This window comes from Condylura cristata, unplaced genomic scaffold (assembly GCF_000260355.1).
Source record: "Condylura cristata isolate star-nosed mole 26May11 unplaced genomic scaffold, ConCri1.0 scaffold00011, whole genome shotgun sequence".
NCBI lineage: Eukaryota > Metazoa > Chordata > Mammalia > Eulipotyphla > Talpidae > Condylura > Condylura cristata.
The window spans coordinates 36,510,625-36,523,498 of record NW_004567112.1 but is presented as its reverse complement, the minus strand read 5'-3'; the positions used below and the strand labels follow the sequence as shown (position 1 = coordinate 36,523,498).

Here is a 12,874-nt window from a genome sequence, read left to right as displayed (position 1 = left end):
AGTTTTTATAACTTGATACTTAGGTCTAAACTTTGTTCTCTGGGTCTATAAAATGGGATCATTTCACACACTGAAATACCCATTATATGCAGTGGATATGATTTAATGTGATAGGCATGTGGATGTACTACCACATTTCCAAAACAAAGAATGAACAATGGATTCACTAAATGAGTAAACTGCCATATCTAAAAGCAGAAAAATAAAATTTGTTTTGAATACCTCATGATATCAGAAACTAGTAAGTTACCATGAACAAGTCTTCTAATTGTAGAAAAGAACACTAGATTCATATGGGATAAGTGAGATATTGGCACAGTTTAGCTATGTGCTTGGAAAAATACTTCCACAATTCTTTTAAAAATACAAAACTTAACATAGCAAAGAAATGAGTTTATTAAAAGGAATAGGGTAATATTCTATAAGTCAACAAAGAATGATCATGTTCAACTTATCAATGATTCAAATGGAAAAGCCATGAAGACTATCTCAGTTTCTAATGAAGGATTAAAGGCTAAAGTAACCTAAACATTAGGAAGTCACACTGCACTTTAATAAGACATCCAAACAATTTAACCAGGCTAAGTTATTCACATTTCTACTTTCTGTTACTCTAGTAATTTACTTGTAATATACTTAAGAAATTGCAATGGTAAATCAACAGTCAATAAAGTCAATTTCTTATAACACTTCATATACCAGCAATTACTTGCCATATCTATAATATCTTATTACTTATTTTAAAGTTTTAAGATAGTTAATATTAGCCACATGCTAATAATCAATTGTTATATGTCAGTGCTATTATTCCCTTTCCAACATTTCCTCCTATTGAGTTCTTCTCCCATTAAAGATAAACAACACAGATATCCTATAAGAAAATGATAACAGCAACCACAAAGATTATCTTGAGCTTCTTTTTTTTTTTTTTAAGATTTATTTATTTAGGCATATAATAGCTGGGATGCAGGCCAGAGGTGCTGGGGGTGAGAGGATTCACCAGAGACAAGAGGGGGAAGCAGAACACTGTGGATTGACTGAAATATACTGCTGAGGAGAGCAGCAGGTGAGTAAGGACAGGTCTGCTGTGCCATGTGGGTCATGTTCCTGGCAAAGGATTGAACTCATGCTGCAGTGATTGGTGATAGCTTGATAGCACTGTCTTTACCCCCTATGCCACCAGGGAGGCCATTCTCAAATGTGTGAGATGGTATCTCACTGTGGTTTTAATTTGCATTTCTCTTATTACAAGTGATATGGAACATTTTTTCATATGCCTGTTGGCCTTCCACATTTCCTCTTTGGAAAAGTGTCTTTTTAGCTCTTCTGCCCATTTTTGATGGGGTTGTTCACTTTATTTTTGTTGAGTTTTGTCAGTTTTTTGTATATCTTTGTGATCAGTCCTTTATCATTAGCATTATGTGCAAAAATTTTCTCCCAATCAGTAGGATGTCTCTTTGTTTTGTGTATTTCTTTTGTGTATCTCTTTTGCTATACAGAAGCTCTTTAATTTGATGCAGTCCCAGCTGTTTAAGACAACTGGAACAAGAAGATGTGGTATACATACACAACAGAATACTACTTTGCAATCAAAAAAGATAAGCACATGCCATTTGCAGCATCATGGATGGAGCTGGAAGGGATCATGCTTAGTGAAATAAGTCAGAAAAATACCAGATGTTTTCACTCCTAGCAGGAATGTAAAGGATCAGGATTAAAAAAAAAAAAAGCAATTGTAATAAAGTAAAACAAAAACAACTATAAACCAGAGGCATTCTGCAAGGGTGAATAGCGTACAGCATCAAAACTGGGGTGGGAACAGTGCACACGACTATGGTGATGGCACATGGGTAAACTGGTGGTGGGAAGTCCACAGGGATTACAACCAAGATGAAAAAATGTACAAAATGAAGAATGATGTAAGTAGATATATATATACATATCACACATTTAAAACTATGCCAGTTATCCTTAGCAAAATAAAAAATAATAATGAATCTTATTTCTGTGTTGCTCCCAACTCTGAAGGGGAAATAGCAATCTATATTTTACTATTCTGAATAGACTGAGGGATCCCCAATAAGCTTGTTCATAAATTCTTATTTTCCAGCTTTATAAGTCACCAATTAAATTGTAGTATATTTAAATGTACATATATAACATGACATATCAAGATACTGCAAAAGGATTCCCTTACTTGAAATGTGTAAACACAGACTAGAAAGACAGTAGAAAAGATCAATGAAAACAAAAGGTATTTTTTTATTTGTGCTATTAATTTTTTAAATAATATAATAGCTTATTTTTACATCATTTTGTTCCTTTTTCCATCTCAGTTGTAATCCCGGTGGGCTTTCCACCACCAGTTCACCCGTGTGCCATCACCACGGTATGTCTTATATTGTTCCCAATCTGAAAACACTGACTTCCTGTGAGCAGACTAAAATCCTTTCTATGTGTGAGATGACAAAAAACAGTGGTTTCCAACCATTTTGCAGACCCCAATAAACTAATGAAGATTAAGTTTCAAATTCCCTCTCTTGCAATGGCCTGTGAAGTCCAATATCACATTTTCTGTTAAAAAATGTTATCATTAGGGAGGGAAATGCACGGGACTATGGTGGTGGCACAGGGGTGATTTGGTGATGGGAAACCCGCGGGGATTACAATCAAGATGGAAAAAAAAATGTGCAAAATGATGTAAAAGTAAACTTTGTAATAAAAAAAAAATGTTATCATTAGGGCCTCCCTAGTTGCACCCAGGGTTACAGCACAGCACTATGAAGATATCAGTACCCACTGCAGCAGGAGTTAGATCCCTGACCAGCCTATGTCCAGCAGACTTCTATCTTACCCGCTGCTCCCCTCAGTAGTGTATTTCATTCAATCTGTCTGTTGTTCTCCACTCTGTCTCTGTGAATCCTCTCATTCCCCATGCCTCTGGCCTGTACCCCAGTTCTTGTATGCATAAATCTTTAAAAATAAAAAGTTATCCTTAAATAGCATGTCCTGAATTACATAAAGTTTAGATACCATTTAATGGGTATCATAATAAAAAGCTGGCCCTTCATAGCATATGTTACTAAAGAAAACATATAAATTGTAAAATTATATTAAATTCAGTAATCCTATTAAATTTTTATTTTATTAAACAAAGTAGTACCTGATGTTAAACTTTTCATAAATTCTTCTTTTCTTGCTTCACTAAGTATAACTAACAAACTGTAATATATTTAAAGTGTACATATGATATGACATGAGTACACTGTAAAAGGATTCCCTTATGGAAACACATATATACTAGAAAGACAATAGAAAAGATCAATGAAATAAAAACTGTTTTTTAAAAAAATACAAACAATTTTGAAAAATCTTTAGCTAAAGGAAAAAAGGAAACCCATATTAAATTAAATCATAAATAAAAGAGAGGGCATTTTAACTGTTACCAGGTAGAAAGGACATGACTAATTTTAAATCACATCTCAAGACTGTCAGTATTAGAGGAACAGCTCTTGAAGTTGATGATATTTAAAAAATATTAATTTCTCTGTATTAATGAAATACAGAGAACAATTAATCCACAAGTAGCAGTACCACTTAATGTGCTGCCATTTTTCTTAGGCCAAAGTAATAAATCAGGCTTCAGCTGCTGCTACCCTCATATTCCCCTACTGTATTCCTCACCAAAAGAATTTCTCTCTCTTAAGAGGCCTCTGTTTCTAAGAAAAAAAAAAACTTAGACATTCAAATGTTTGCTAAAATATAGCTGGCTTATGCATAAAGAAAGATGAAGGTATTGGGCCAGGAAGAGACAGTGGGTTAAAGAAGTTCAGCAACCTAAAGGTGAGTAGTATTAGAGGCTTCATTATGACTGGCACATGAATGTGACTGAGACTAATGAAGACAGTCACAGTCTCAGGAGCCCTTTGATGAAAACAACAGAAAGATTCAGGAAAGTCAGAGGTCTAAAGTAAACTCATCTCACAATAATTAAACTTCAATGAGGTCTGTAAATTAATGCTACTAATTCATATGTATAGAACTCAGTCACATTTACACAAATAATAGTATATAAGTATCTCCAACAAAATATTTATTAACTACAGAGCTTCCTGGTGGTGCAAGGGGTTAAGCCTTAGACTATGAAACAATTCGTAGTCATCCAGGTCAGGGAGCTGACCCACATGGTAGCAGACCTCTCCTGTCTCCCCCATTGCTCCTCTCAGCAGTGCATTTCGGGAGATCTGCCTGTTCTGCTCCCGACTCTGTCTCTAGTGAATCCTGTCACTCTGGCCTGTATTCCAGCTCTTGTATTTATAAACAAACCTTTAAAAAAAAAAGATATTTATTAACTACAAAGGGAAGGATAGTAACCACATTGATCAAGTGATCAAGGTCAATCAATATCATCAGCAATAATATACTTTGACATCATGAATCTCGTGGGAATAACGCACTGAGAAGACACAGTAATAATTTCTGTGGCATTCTTGACTAAATGATATTATCTCAGTTCAATCATCAGTTAATATAAATGAACATGTGACAAAAAAACTTAACAATACTCTTCAAAAATGCCACGGATATAAAAGACAAAGACTAAAAGTTTGTAGACGACTAAGGAAAAAAAACACATAAAACACAAAGTAAGATCCTACATACTATCCTACAACAAAAAAATAACTATAGACAAATTAGTTAAGTTAAAAAAATGTATTTAATTAGTAGTATTGTGCCAATGTTAATTTCCTGGTCCTGATAATTTTACTATATTATATAATACCATTAGAAGAAGCTGAGTAGGGGTTATATGAAAATTCTCTATTAAATTTTTCCATATGGTCAAAATAATACTTTTTAAATTGTGTTAATAATTCATTAAAGAAAAGGAAACCTTGGATCCACTGGGAAATTGAGTCATTTAAGAGACTAATACGTATTCTCTACAAATACAAATGAAATAAGACAGATTTATAGGAAGAAGAGACAATAACATAGTAATCCTATTAAACTAAGTCCAATGAAGATTTAATGTAAAATCTGGGCTTCATTACCCTAAATGAACTAGCTTAAAAGTTTTAAACTCTATTAAATCTATTTTTAAAAACAATGGGTTAGACACAGCAATGGGTTAGGACACAGCACTGCAAGCTAGCTGCAGCCGCTACAGTGCCAGTTCAATCCCCGGCCTGGAGGTGATCCACATGGTGCGGCAGACCTATCTTGAACTGCCCGCTGCTCCCCTTAGCAGTGTACTTTGTCAGTCTTCCTGTTCTGCTCCCCACTCTATCTCTGGTGAAGCCTCTTGCCACCCCTGCACCACTAGCTTATACCCCAGTTCTGTGTGCATAAATAATCTAAAAAAAAAAAAAGAAAGAAAGAAAAAAGAAAAACAACAGGGGAGTCTTCTTAAGGTGATGTTTCCAAATTAGCCATAATTCATAGATAAAGTATCTATAATCCAGAATTCCCTTAAAGTAAAACTAATCAAGATTCAACTCATTTTCCCTAAAGTGCTGCCACATGCAAAAAAAATTAAACTACTCTCTCACACCATACACAAAAACCAACTCAAAATGAAACTATAACATACATAGAAAAAAACATAAGCAAACAATCCATAAAATAAACCTTAAAGACATCTTTGAGGACACATCTCCAGAAGCAAGGAAAAAATAAGAGAAGATAAATAGCTGGGACCATCAAATTAATAAGCTTCTGTTCAACAAAAAGCAGCCAAAATGAAGAGACATCCTAATAAATGGGAGAAGATATTTACATACCATCTGACTGAGAAAGGACTGATATTAAAGATCTACAAAGAGCTTATACAATGCAACAAAAACAAAGCAAACTACTCAATCAAAAAGTGGGCTGACACTTCTCCGAAGAAGAAATGCTAATGGCCAACATGCATATGAAAAAATGTTGAACATCACAAATAGTAAGCAAAGTTCAAATCAAAACCACAATGAGATACCACCTTACACCAGTGAGAATGGCACAAATTAAAAATACTGGAAATAACAAATGCTGACAGATATGTGGAGAAAAGGAACATTCTTACACTGCCAGTAGGAATGTAAACTGGTTCAACTACTTATGGTAAGTTGTGTGGAGCGTCCTCCAAACACTAAAAATGGATCGGCCATATGATCCAGCAATTCCACTCCTAGGAATCTATCCAAAAGACACTGCACTCCTATGTTTACTTATTTTTTTAAATATTTATTAAGTTATGCATCCAAGAACTGGGTACAGGCCAGAGATGTAGTGGTGAGAGGATTCATCAGAGACAGAGTAGGGAGCAGAACAGGCAGATCTGCTGAAATACACCGCTGAGGGGAGCAGTGGGTAGGTCTGGAGAGGTCTGCCACACAATGCGGTTCACCTCCCTGGCTGGGAATTGAACTCATGCTGCAGTGGCTGCCAATAGCCTCAAAGTGTTGCACCATCAGGAGGGCCCTGTACACACAAAAGTTAAATATAATAGGCACTGAATCATCAAAATTTTAACTGAAAGAGAAAACTTTTTCTTTGAAGGGATCAAACTAAACAATTCTAACAAACTGATAAATTTTGACACTCAAATTGAAAAAAAAATCCCCCATATTTAGCCTATACTGCGGACAACATTTTCTAAAAGAAATTACATAAATGGAATTAATACTTGCTTCTAATTCTACCTTGAATAACAAGATATGCATCTACAACTATAAAAAAGGCTAAGCTGTTTTTGATTTATGGCTGGTTATCTCAAACTCCCTAGTGAATACAGTTACTCATTCAAACAATTTCCTGAGGGTTGAAATCTTGCAGCTCCAAATTATTACATCATGTACAAAAGAATTATATTCTGATAATCACAAACAGAAAGCCTTCTTTTTTCTTTTAATAAAAAAGCTGTCATTTACAACAAATTTGTCCCAGAGAGCTACAAAAGGAAACAAAAAGACAAGATATGTTTCACTTTGTTTTAACTGACAAACTTTAAGAGCTAAAATGATTATTGCAAGCTACATAGCCCTTCCTTATAAATATTCAGAGTTGTATAATATACTGACCTCTAAGGGAAGCAGCATGATAATAGAAAGAACACAGCAATTAAAAATGCAGCCACTGTACGGTCACACACACTGCATAACCTCAGGAATCACCAAGCTCATAGTTGAGTTTCAATGGGTAGCAATGCCAGAGAACACATGGTGAATTATATTAATACAACGTAAGGACCCAGAGTTAGCAGGGCAGAACAGGTCTGAATTTCACCACCTAACAAATGTCATTTTGACCAACTTATGGAATCACTTACTGAAATCTTAGGTACATTACCAATAAAATGGCATTAATATAATCGATCTCAAAGGATTGTTATGAGTTATGAGGACTAAATAAAATAAACATGTATGCATGTGTACATGTATGTCCAGTGTCTGGTATTAAGTGAGGTATAGATGTTTTGATGTGGATGATGAAAAATAAGATGACTCTCCATTCCAATCCTGCTCCATCACTTTCAGGCCTATTTACTACCCATAATAAATTTGATTTGTTGAGAACTTTCAGTAAAATTATACAAGCAAAATGTTTAGGGTCAGGTATAAAATAGGAGTTCAACAAATAGTAGCTATGATTATGACTGGCCAGTTCCTACATACCTATCCTTTCTCCTTCCTTCTCCATTTGTCACATAGACAAAAGCACACATATATTTACTGTAAAATTCCATGAGATTAAACTATAATTAAGAGCACAACCCAAAACCACATCAAAATGGGGGGAATGAAGTCTAAAAATAATGTATTCTCAATATATTCATCTATATTATTATAATAAATTCTGAACTATTTCTTCCTTTTTTTTTTTTTTTAAAGATTTATTTATTTACTCATCCAGAATTGGGATACAGGCCAGAGATGCGGTGGGTGAGAGGATTCACCAGAGATAGAGTGGGGAGTAGAACAGGCAGGTCAATGAAGTGCAATGCTGAGGGGAGCAACTGGCAGGTCAGGAGAGGTCTGCTACGCCATGTGGATCTCCTCTGGGGCAGGCGGGGATCGAACTCATGCGGAAGTGGCTTAAGCTTCTTACTGCAGTGCTTTAACCTGCTGAGCCACCAGGGAGGGTCCTATTTCTTCCTTTTAATCCAATCTATAAAATATTTCCAGGGCCCTCCCTGGTGGCACAATGACTGAAAGCACAGCACTATGAAGCTACCCACAGCCACTTCAGTCAAATTTGATCCCCTGCCAGGGAGGTGACCCACATGGCACAGCAGACCTTTCTTGTCTGGTGTGCTGCTACCCTCAGCAGAGTATCTAGTAGACCTGCCTGTTCTGCTTCCCACTCTGTCTCTGGTGAATCTTCTCACCCCCGACACCTCTGGCCTACAACCAGCATAAATAAATAAATCTTTAAAAAAAAAATTCCAAAAGCATGCTTAACTCAGAAAAATGAAATATAGTCTAAATAAATTTGCCTTAAATGGGCCCCCACAATCTCTTAACCCAAGTACATTTCCAACTTGATCTACCACTACTCCAAACACCCAGTAAGACTTTTTCTGTGTATATGCTTCGCATTTTGCTCAATAAGAACTATTACCTTTTTTATCCAAAACTAGATGACTGGATCAAGAAGATTTGACACACACACATAGGCATATACAATAGAATATTACTCAGTAATCAAAAAAAGATAAACTCATGCCATTTGCAGCAACATAGATGGAGCTGGAAGGGATTATACTCAGTGAAATAAGCCAGAAGGAAAAAGAAAAATATCAATTGGCTTCACTTATAGGAGGAATTTAAGAGAACCAAATAAGATGGGGGGAGAGGGGCGTGTATTATTATTACAATACAAAAAAATACAAAAACAAACAGACAATTATAAACCAGAGAAGTCCTACAGGGGTGGGGGGCAGAGAAGGATCAGAAGGAGGGAGGAATGCGGGCTATGGTGATGATGGGAGGGGAAGGGAGGAAGTAAACATTGTTATAAAATGAACAATAATGTAAATAGATATATAAAAATAACTTTTTTTTCTACCATCGTCTCAGTCCCTCCTAATATTAGTAATACCTTCTATTCAGCAAACCTGGTTGAAGAAACCATTTTGTTGCCAACTTATAGTAATGGAGACTAATAATAGTCACATCCTATCAGGAAGGAGTAATCATTTATTTACATTATTTATTACATTCATTTGCCAAAGGACTATCTAAATAGTGCTCCTCACCCCCTGGGACTTAATCTCTCCCTTTTAGGAATGTCATTAACCAAACTTAATCAGTACATCAGTACTTTATTGGCATACAATGTGTACAGTTCTACTACTTTACATTCAATAGATGTTCAATACTTGTTAAATAAAAGAATAGATGAAGAGCTAAGTTTTGTGAAAAGCAGTACTTTTCTCAGTTTAGAAATAATACAATTATAAGCAAGGTCAGTCATATCTTTATCTCTTCCTTCAATCTACTACCTAAACCATATCACGCCTGAATCATACCTGTGTTTTCCAAAGGTCTATGGAAGAAATCTATACTACTCTACGGCCAGTAGGACAAACACAACATTCATTCTCAAACATATTTCCAACAGTACAGAACTAGTGAGAGTGGTAGTTAAAGTAGAGAGAATATCCATGGCAAATAATCAGGCCATATGATAACAAAATAACTGAGTTCCAAAAGTATTGCCTTGTTATCTTCTAATTCAGTAATTTAGAACCAGATATATTTTTCCCAAATATAAGTCAGCAAGGTTTTTTAAGCTACATACTTGATTATAACTTTGCACTATTCAGACTCACAAACATACCAAAGCCCAAAGTATTCCAGCACAAACAATAATGAAAGCATGATGGCTGTATCAACAAAAGGAAAATAGGAAGAAAAACCACTGACCACACAGACTGAGAGTACACTGGTACTGAATGGCACAATCAACTCCAATGTGAGAAGCCAAGCACATGACTGGGAAGGTGACAGAAGATACCAAAGAAAGAAGGGTATCTCTAAAGAGCGCCACTTCTGTGGGCTCAGGAGGTGCAGGGCTGGGCAGGGATTCACAAAAATTACTGAAAGCCCTTCATAATGCTAAAAAAAAAAAAAAATGCTGCCAGACTCCAGGTTTTGAACTAATTCAAATCCTAGCTCTGTTCCTTATAATAAGAAATATTACCTTTTCCTCTACCATTTCTCTGTCCTTTAGCAAGTTACTTGGCTTCTCTCTTTCAACAGTAAAATTACAATAACAATAGACACCATTAGTGGACACAGACTCTCTGTGCAAGGCATCAAACACATGGCATATACTTCATCCTCACAATCTGCCTCATATTGATTCTCATTTTGCATTAAAAAGGCCAACATCCTTTCTATCATGGTTGCCCTTCAGAAAATAAAACCATCTACTTGGCTGGTCGGTACTGGGAATTAGAAGAAAATACAAAGCTTTTAGCACAGGAACTAGCACCTGCCACATAGTTGGGGTTCTGGAAATCATTATTATACAAGTGCCAACTATACTTGAATGACTCATTGAATAGCAATAAAATCCCATGAAAAGTTTTCCCTCACACTGTCAAACATAAAATTGACTTTCAAATGACAGTACTTTTGGAGAACCTTAGGTTCCAACTTCAAGTTGCTTGAAATACCAGAATATCATCCATCCAATCCATCTTCACAACTTTTTAGTTGAGGATCAAAATATACAATCCAAGAAAAAGAAAGCCCATTGTAAAAGTGCTATTTGATTTAATCTGAACATCAAATATTAAATATTTTACTTTCAAAAGGATTATAGATTACATACTTCAAAAGAGTAGGTACTACTGCACAAAGTTATCAAATTTCCCCAAATTAATTCCTAAGAGCATCCATTACCCTAAAATACTGGAAAAAAAAAGTTTCCCAGAATTGGCAATGTATTGCCAAAATCTTAGTGGATTTTGCCAACAATATTATGCTGATAGGAAAAAAGGAATAATTTTGAATCTGGAAGTAAATACTACTTTCCAAGTTAGTCACAAATTAAATATTTTCTTTATTATTAATTTTCAGTGCTGGAAATAAATACAAAGAAATCACAACCTTCTTTTTGAAGGAAATCAAATTTTAAACCTACAGCCGGGTGCCTTTAATAAACCCAAGAAAATCTATGAGATACCAGGTTATAGCTATCAATTTTACTCAATGTAATGTCATTATCTAATCTTCTATTCATATTCTTACTCTTAAAAAAATTTTGTTTGCAAATACATTGAGTCCAAAATCATATTCCCATTTGTGCATGTCTCTTCAATTACTCAGTTTCATGTTTCATGGAAATTTTTTCTAATTAAAAACTGAGTGTCTATAAAAAATCAAAAATCTATGACAATATTTTTAAACCAACAACAAAAATCAAATTCTCAAACCTCAGTGATTGAAATAGAAAGAGTAGAAACAACAATCAGCCTGAAAGAAGCCTTCTGAAAGTTAAGAAAGTCTAAAATTTTAATTTCAAAGTTTAAACTCTTCTGTAAAAAAACACTTCACAGTTACCAGTTCCCTACATCCCTCTATCCAACCCAGTTTTTCCACAAGTATGATACTTACCAGACAACACACCCAACTGCCAGCCAAAGTCCTCTAACAGCCACAAGGACTTTTGTGGGGAGATACAGGAATGGGGAGGGACAAGGGAAGAGCTAGAATTGTGAGGAGGGAAGGGGAAGGGAAGGAGGGAGGAGACAGCAGCAGTTAGCAACAATGGGAAACAGTGAATCTAAACCATAAAGGCTCCGGCAGTACAGGAGTACAGGGAAAGGGCAATTCTTCTTACCACCTACCAGGAACTCAGCACATGCAATTCATGATAAAAAAGATGGGACAGCCAATTAAAAGCAAACAATGTAAACTTAAGAAACGAACCAAAAGTAACTTGAAAGGACCTATCACAAACTTCATAGAGGCTTAAGAAAAACAATTAGGAGACTGTTTCCTCCTGGGACATTCCTGATGACAAAGGTCAGCACTGTAACAATAAGGTTTGCTGGGTGGCAGCTGCTTCCAAATGAAGGGCCAACACTTAAAAAAAAAAAAAACAGTCCTTTGCCTTACAGTCAAAAGGAACCCGAAGTAGACACATTGGTAACGCTTTAGAGAATAACGAAAACAGTGTCCTTGTTTGGATCCTTAACTCAAAATCCTGAGACTGAATTAATAGGTAAAACTCAAACTATCTTAAACACAACAACAAACACTATTAAAGAAAATTATTAAGTAAACTGAGCTGTTGGATTCAAGAGTCAATTTTTAAAGGCTTGTAAACTCAAAATTTCTCAATCATGAAAGTGAGGACAGTAAAAAGATCTCCACCCCTCTTCTCAGGAAAAAAGCCAACTTATATCAGCAAGAACAGCAGGTAGGATCCTGTCCCCAAACATATCATTAGTCAGCCCAGAATTTACATCTGCAGACAGAGCACAAAGGTCCCAGAGGAGAAATACACACCCTTCTTTATCTTATTGCCAGTTTTGAAGCAGCTTCATCAAAGTTTGTTTTACAAGGATAGTGATTAAAAAAAAAAAAAAGTCCATCAGCAGAATCCTTACCAGATATGAAATATGAGAAAATACTGATTTTAAAAGGTTAATTTTAAAAGACTTAAGAAGTGTAAGTAAAATTAAAGATTCAGGCGCTGTACAAAATAAAGCTTTTTATATTTTAACAATATACTAAGGTAGTGCATTAACAACAATAGAAGTACCAAAATTAAAAGATGAAAGGGGTGGCCCTCCCTGGTGGCGCAGCGGGTTAAAGCACAGCACTGAGAATCTAAAGCCGCTTCCTCATGAGTTCAATTCCCGCCTGCCCCGGAG

At 35.5% G+C, this 12,874-nt stretch overlaps 1 protein-coding gene across 5 annotated transcripts in view; it reads right to left on the bottom strand.

Annotated features, from left to right (window-relative positions):
• The window catches only part of USP54 (ubiquitin specific peptidase 54), a 111,974-nt gene that overhangs the window by 62,475 nt on the left and 36,625 nt on the right, over positions 1–12,874 (bottom strand). For 3 of the 5 annotated variants that reach the window (XM_012723803.1, XM_012723805.1, XM_012723806.1), the window contains exon 1: positions 11,610–11,631. The exons of 1 other annotated variant lie outside the window; for it this stretch is intronic. The gene's annotated coding sequence lies outside the window, so the exon portion shown is untranslated. Of the gene's footprint in view, positions 1–11,609; positions 11,642–12,874 lie in introns of those variants that run through there. One more of the 5 variants, XM_012723807.1, reaches the window with a different exon arrangement.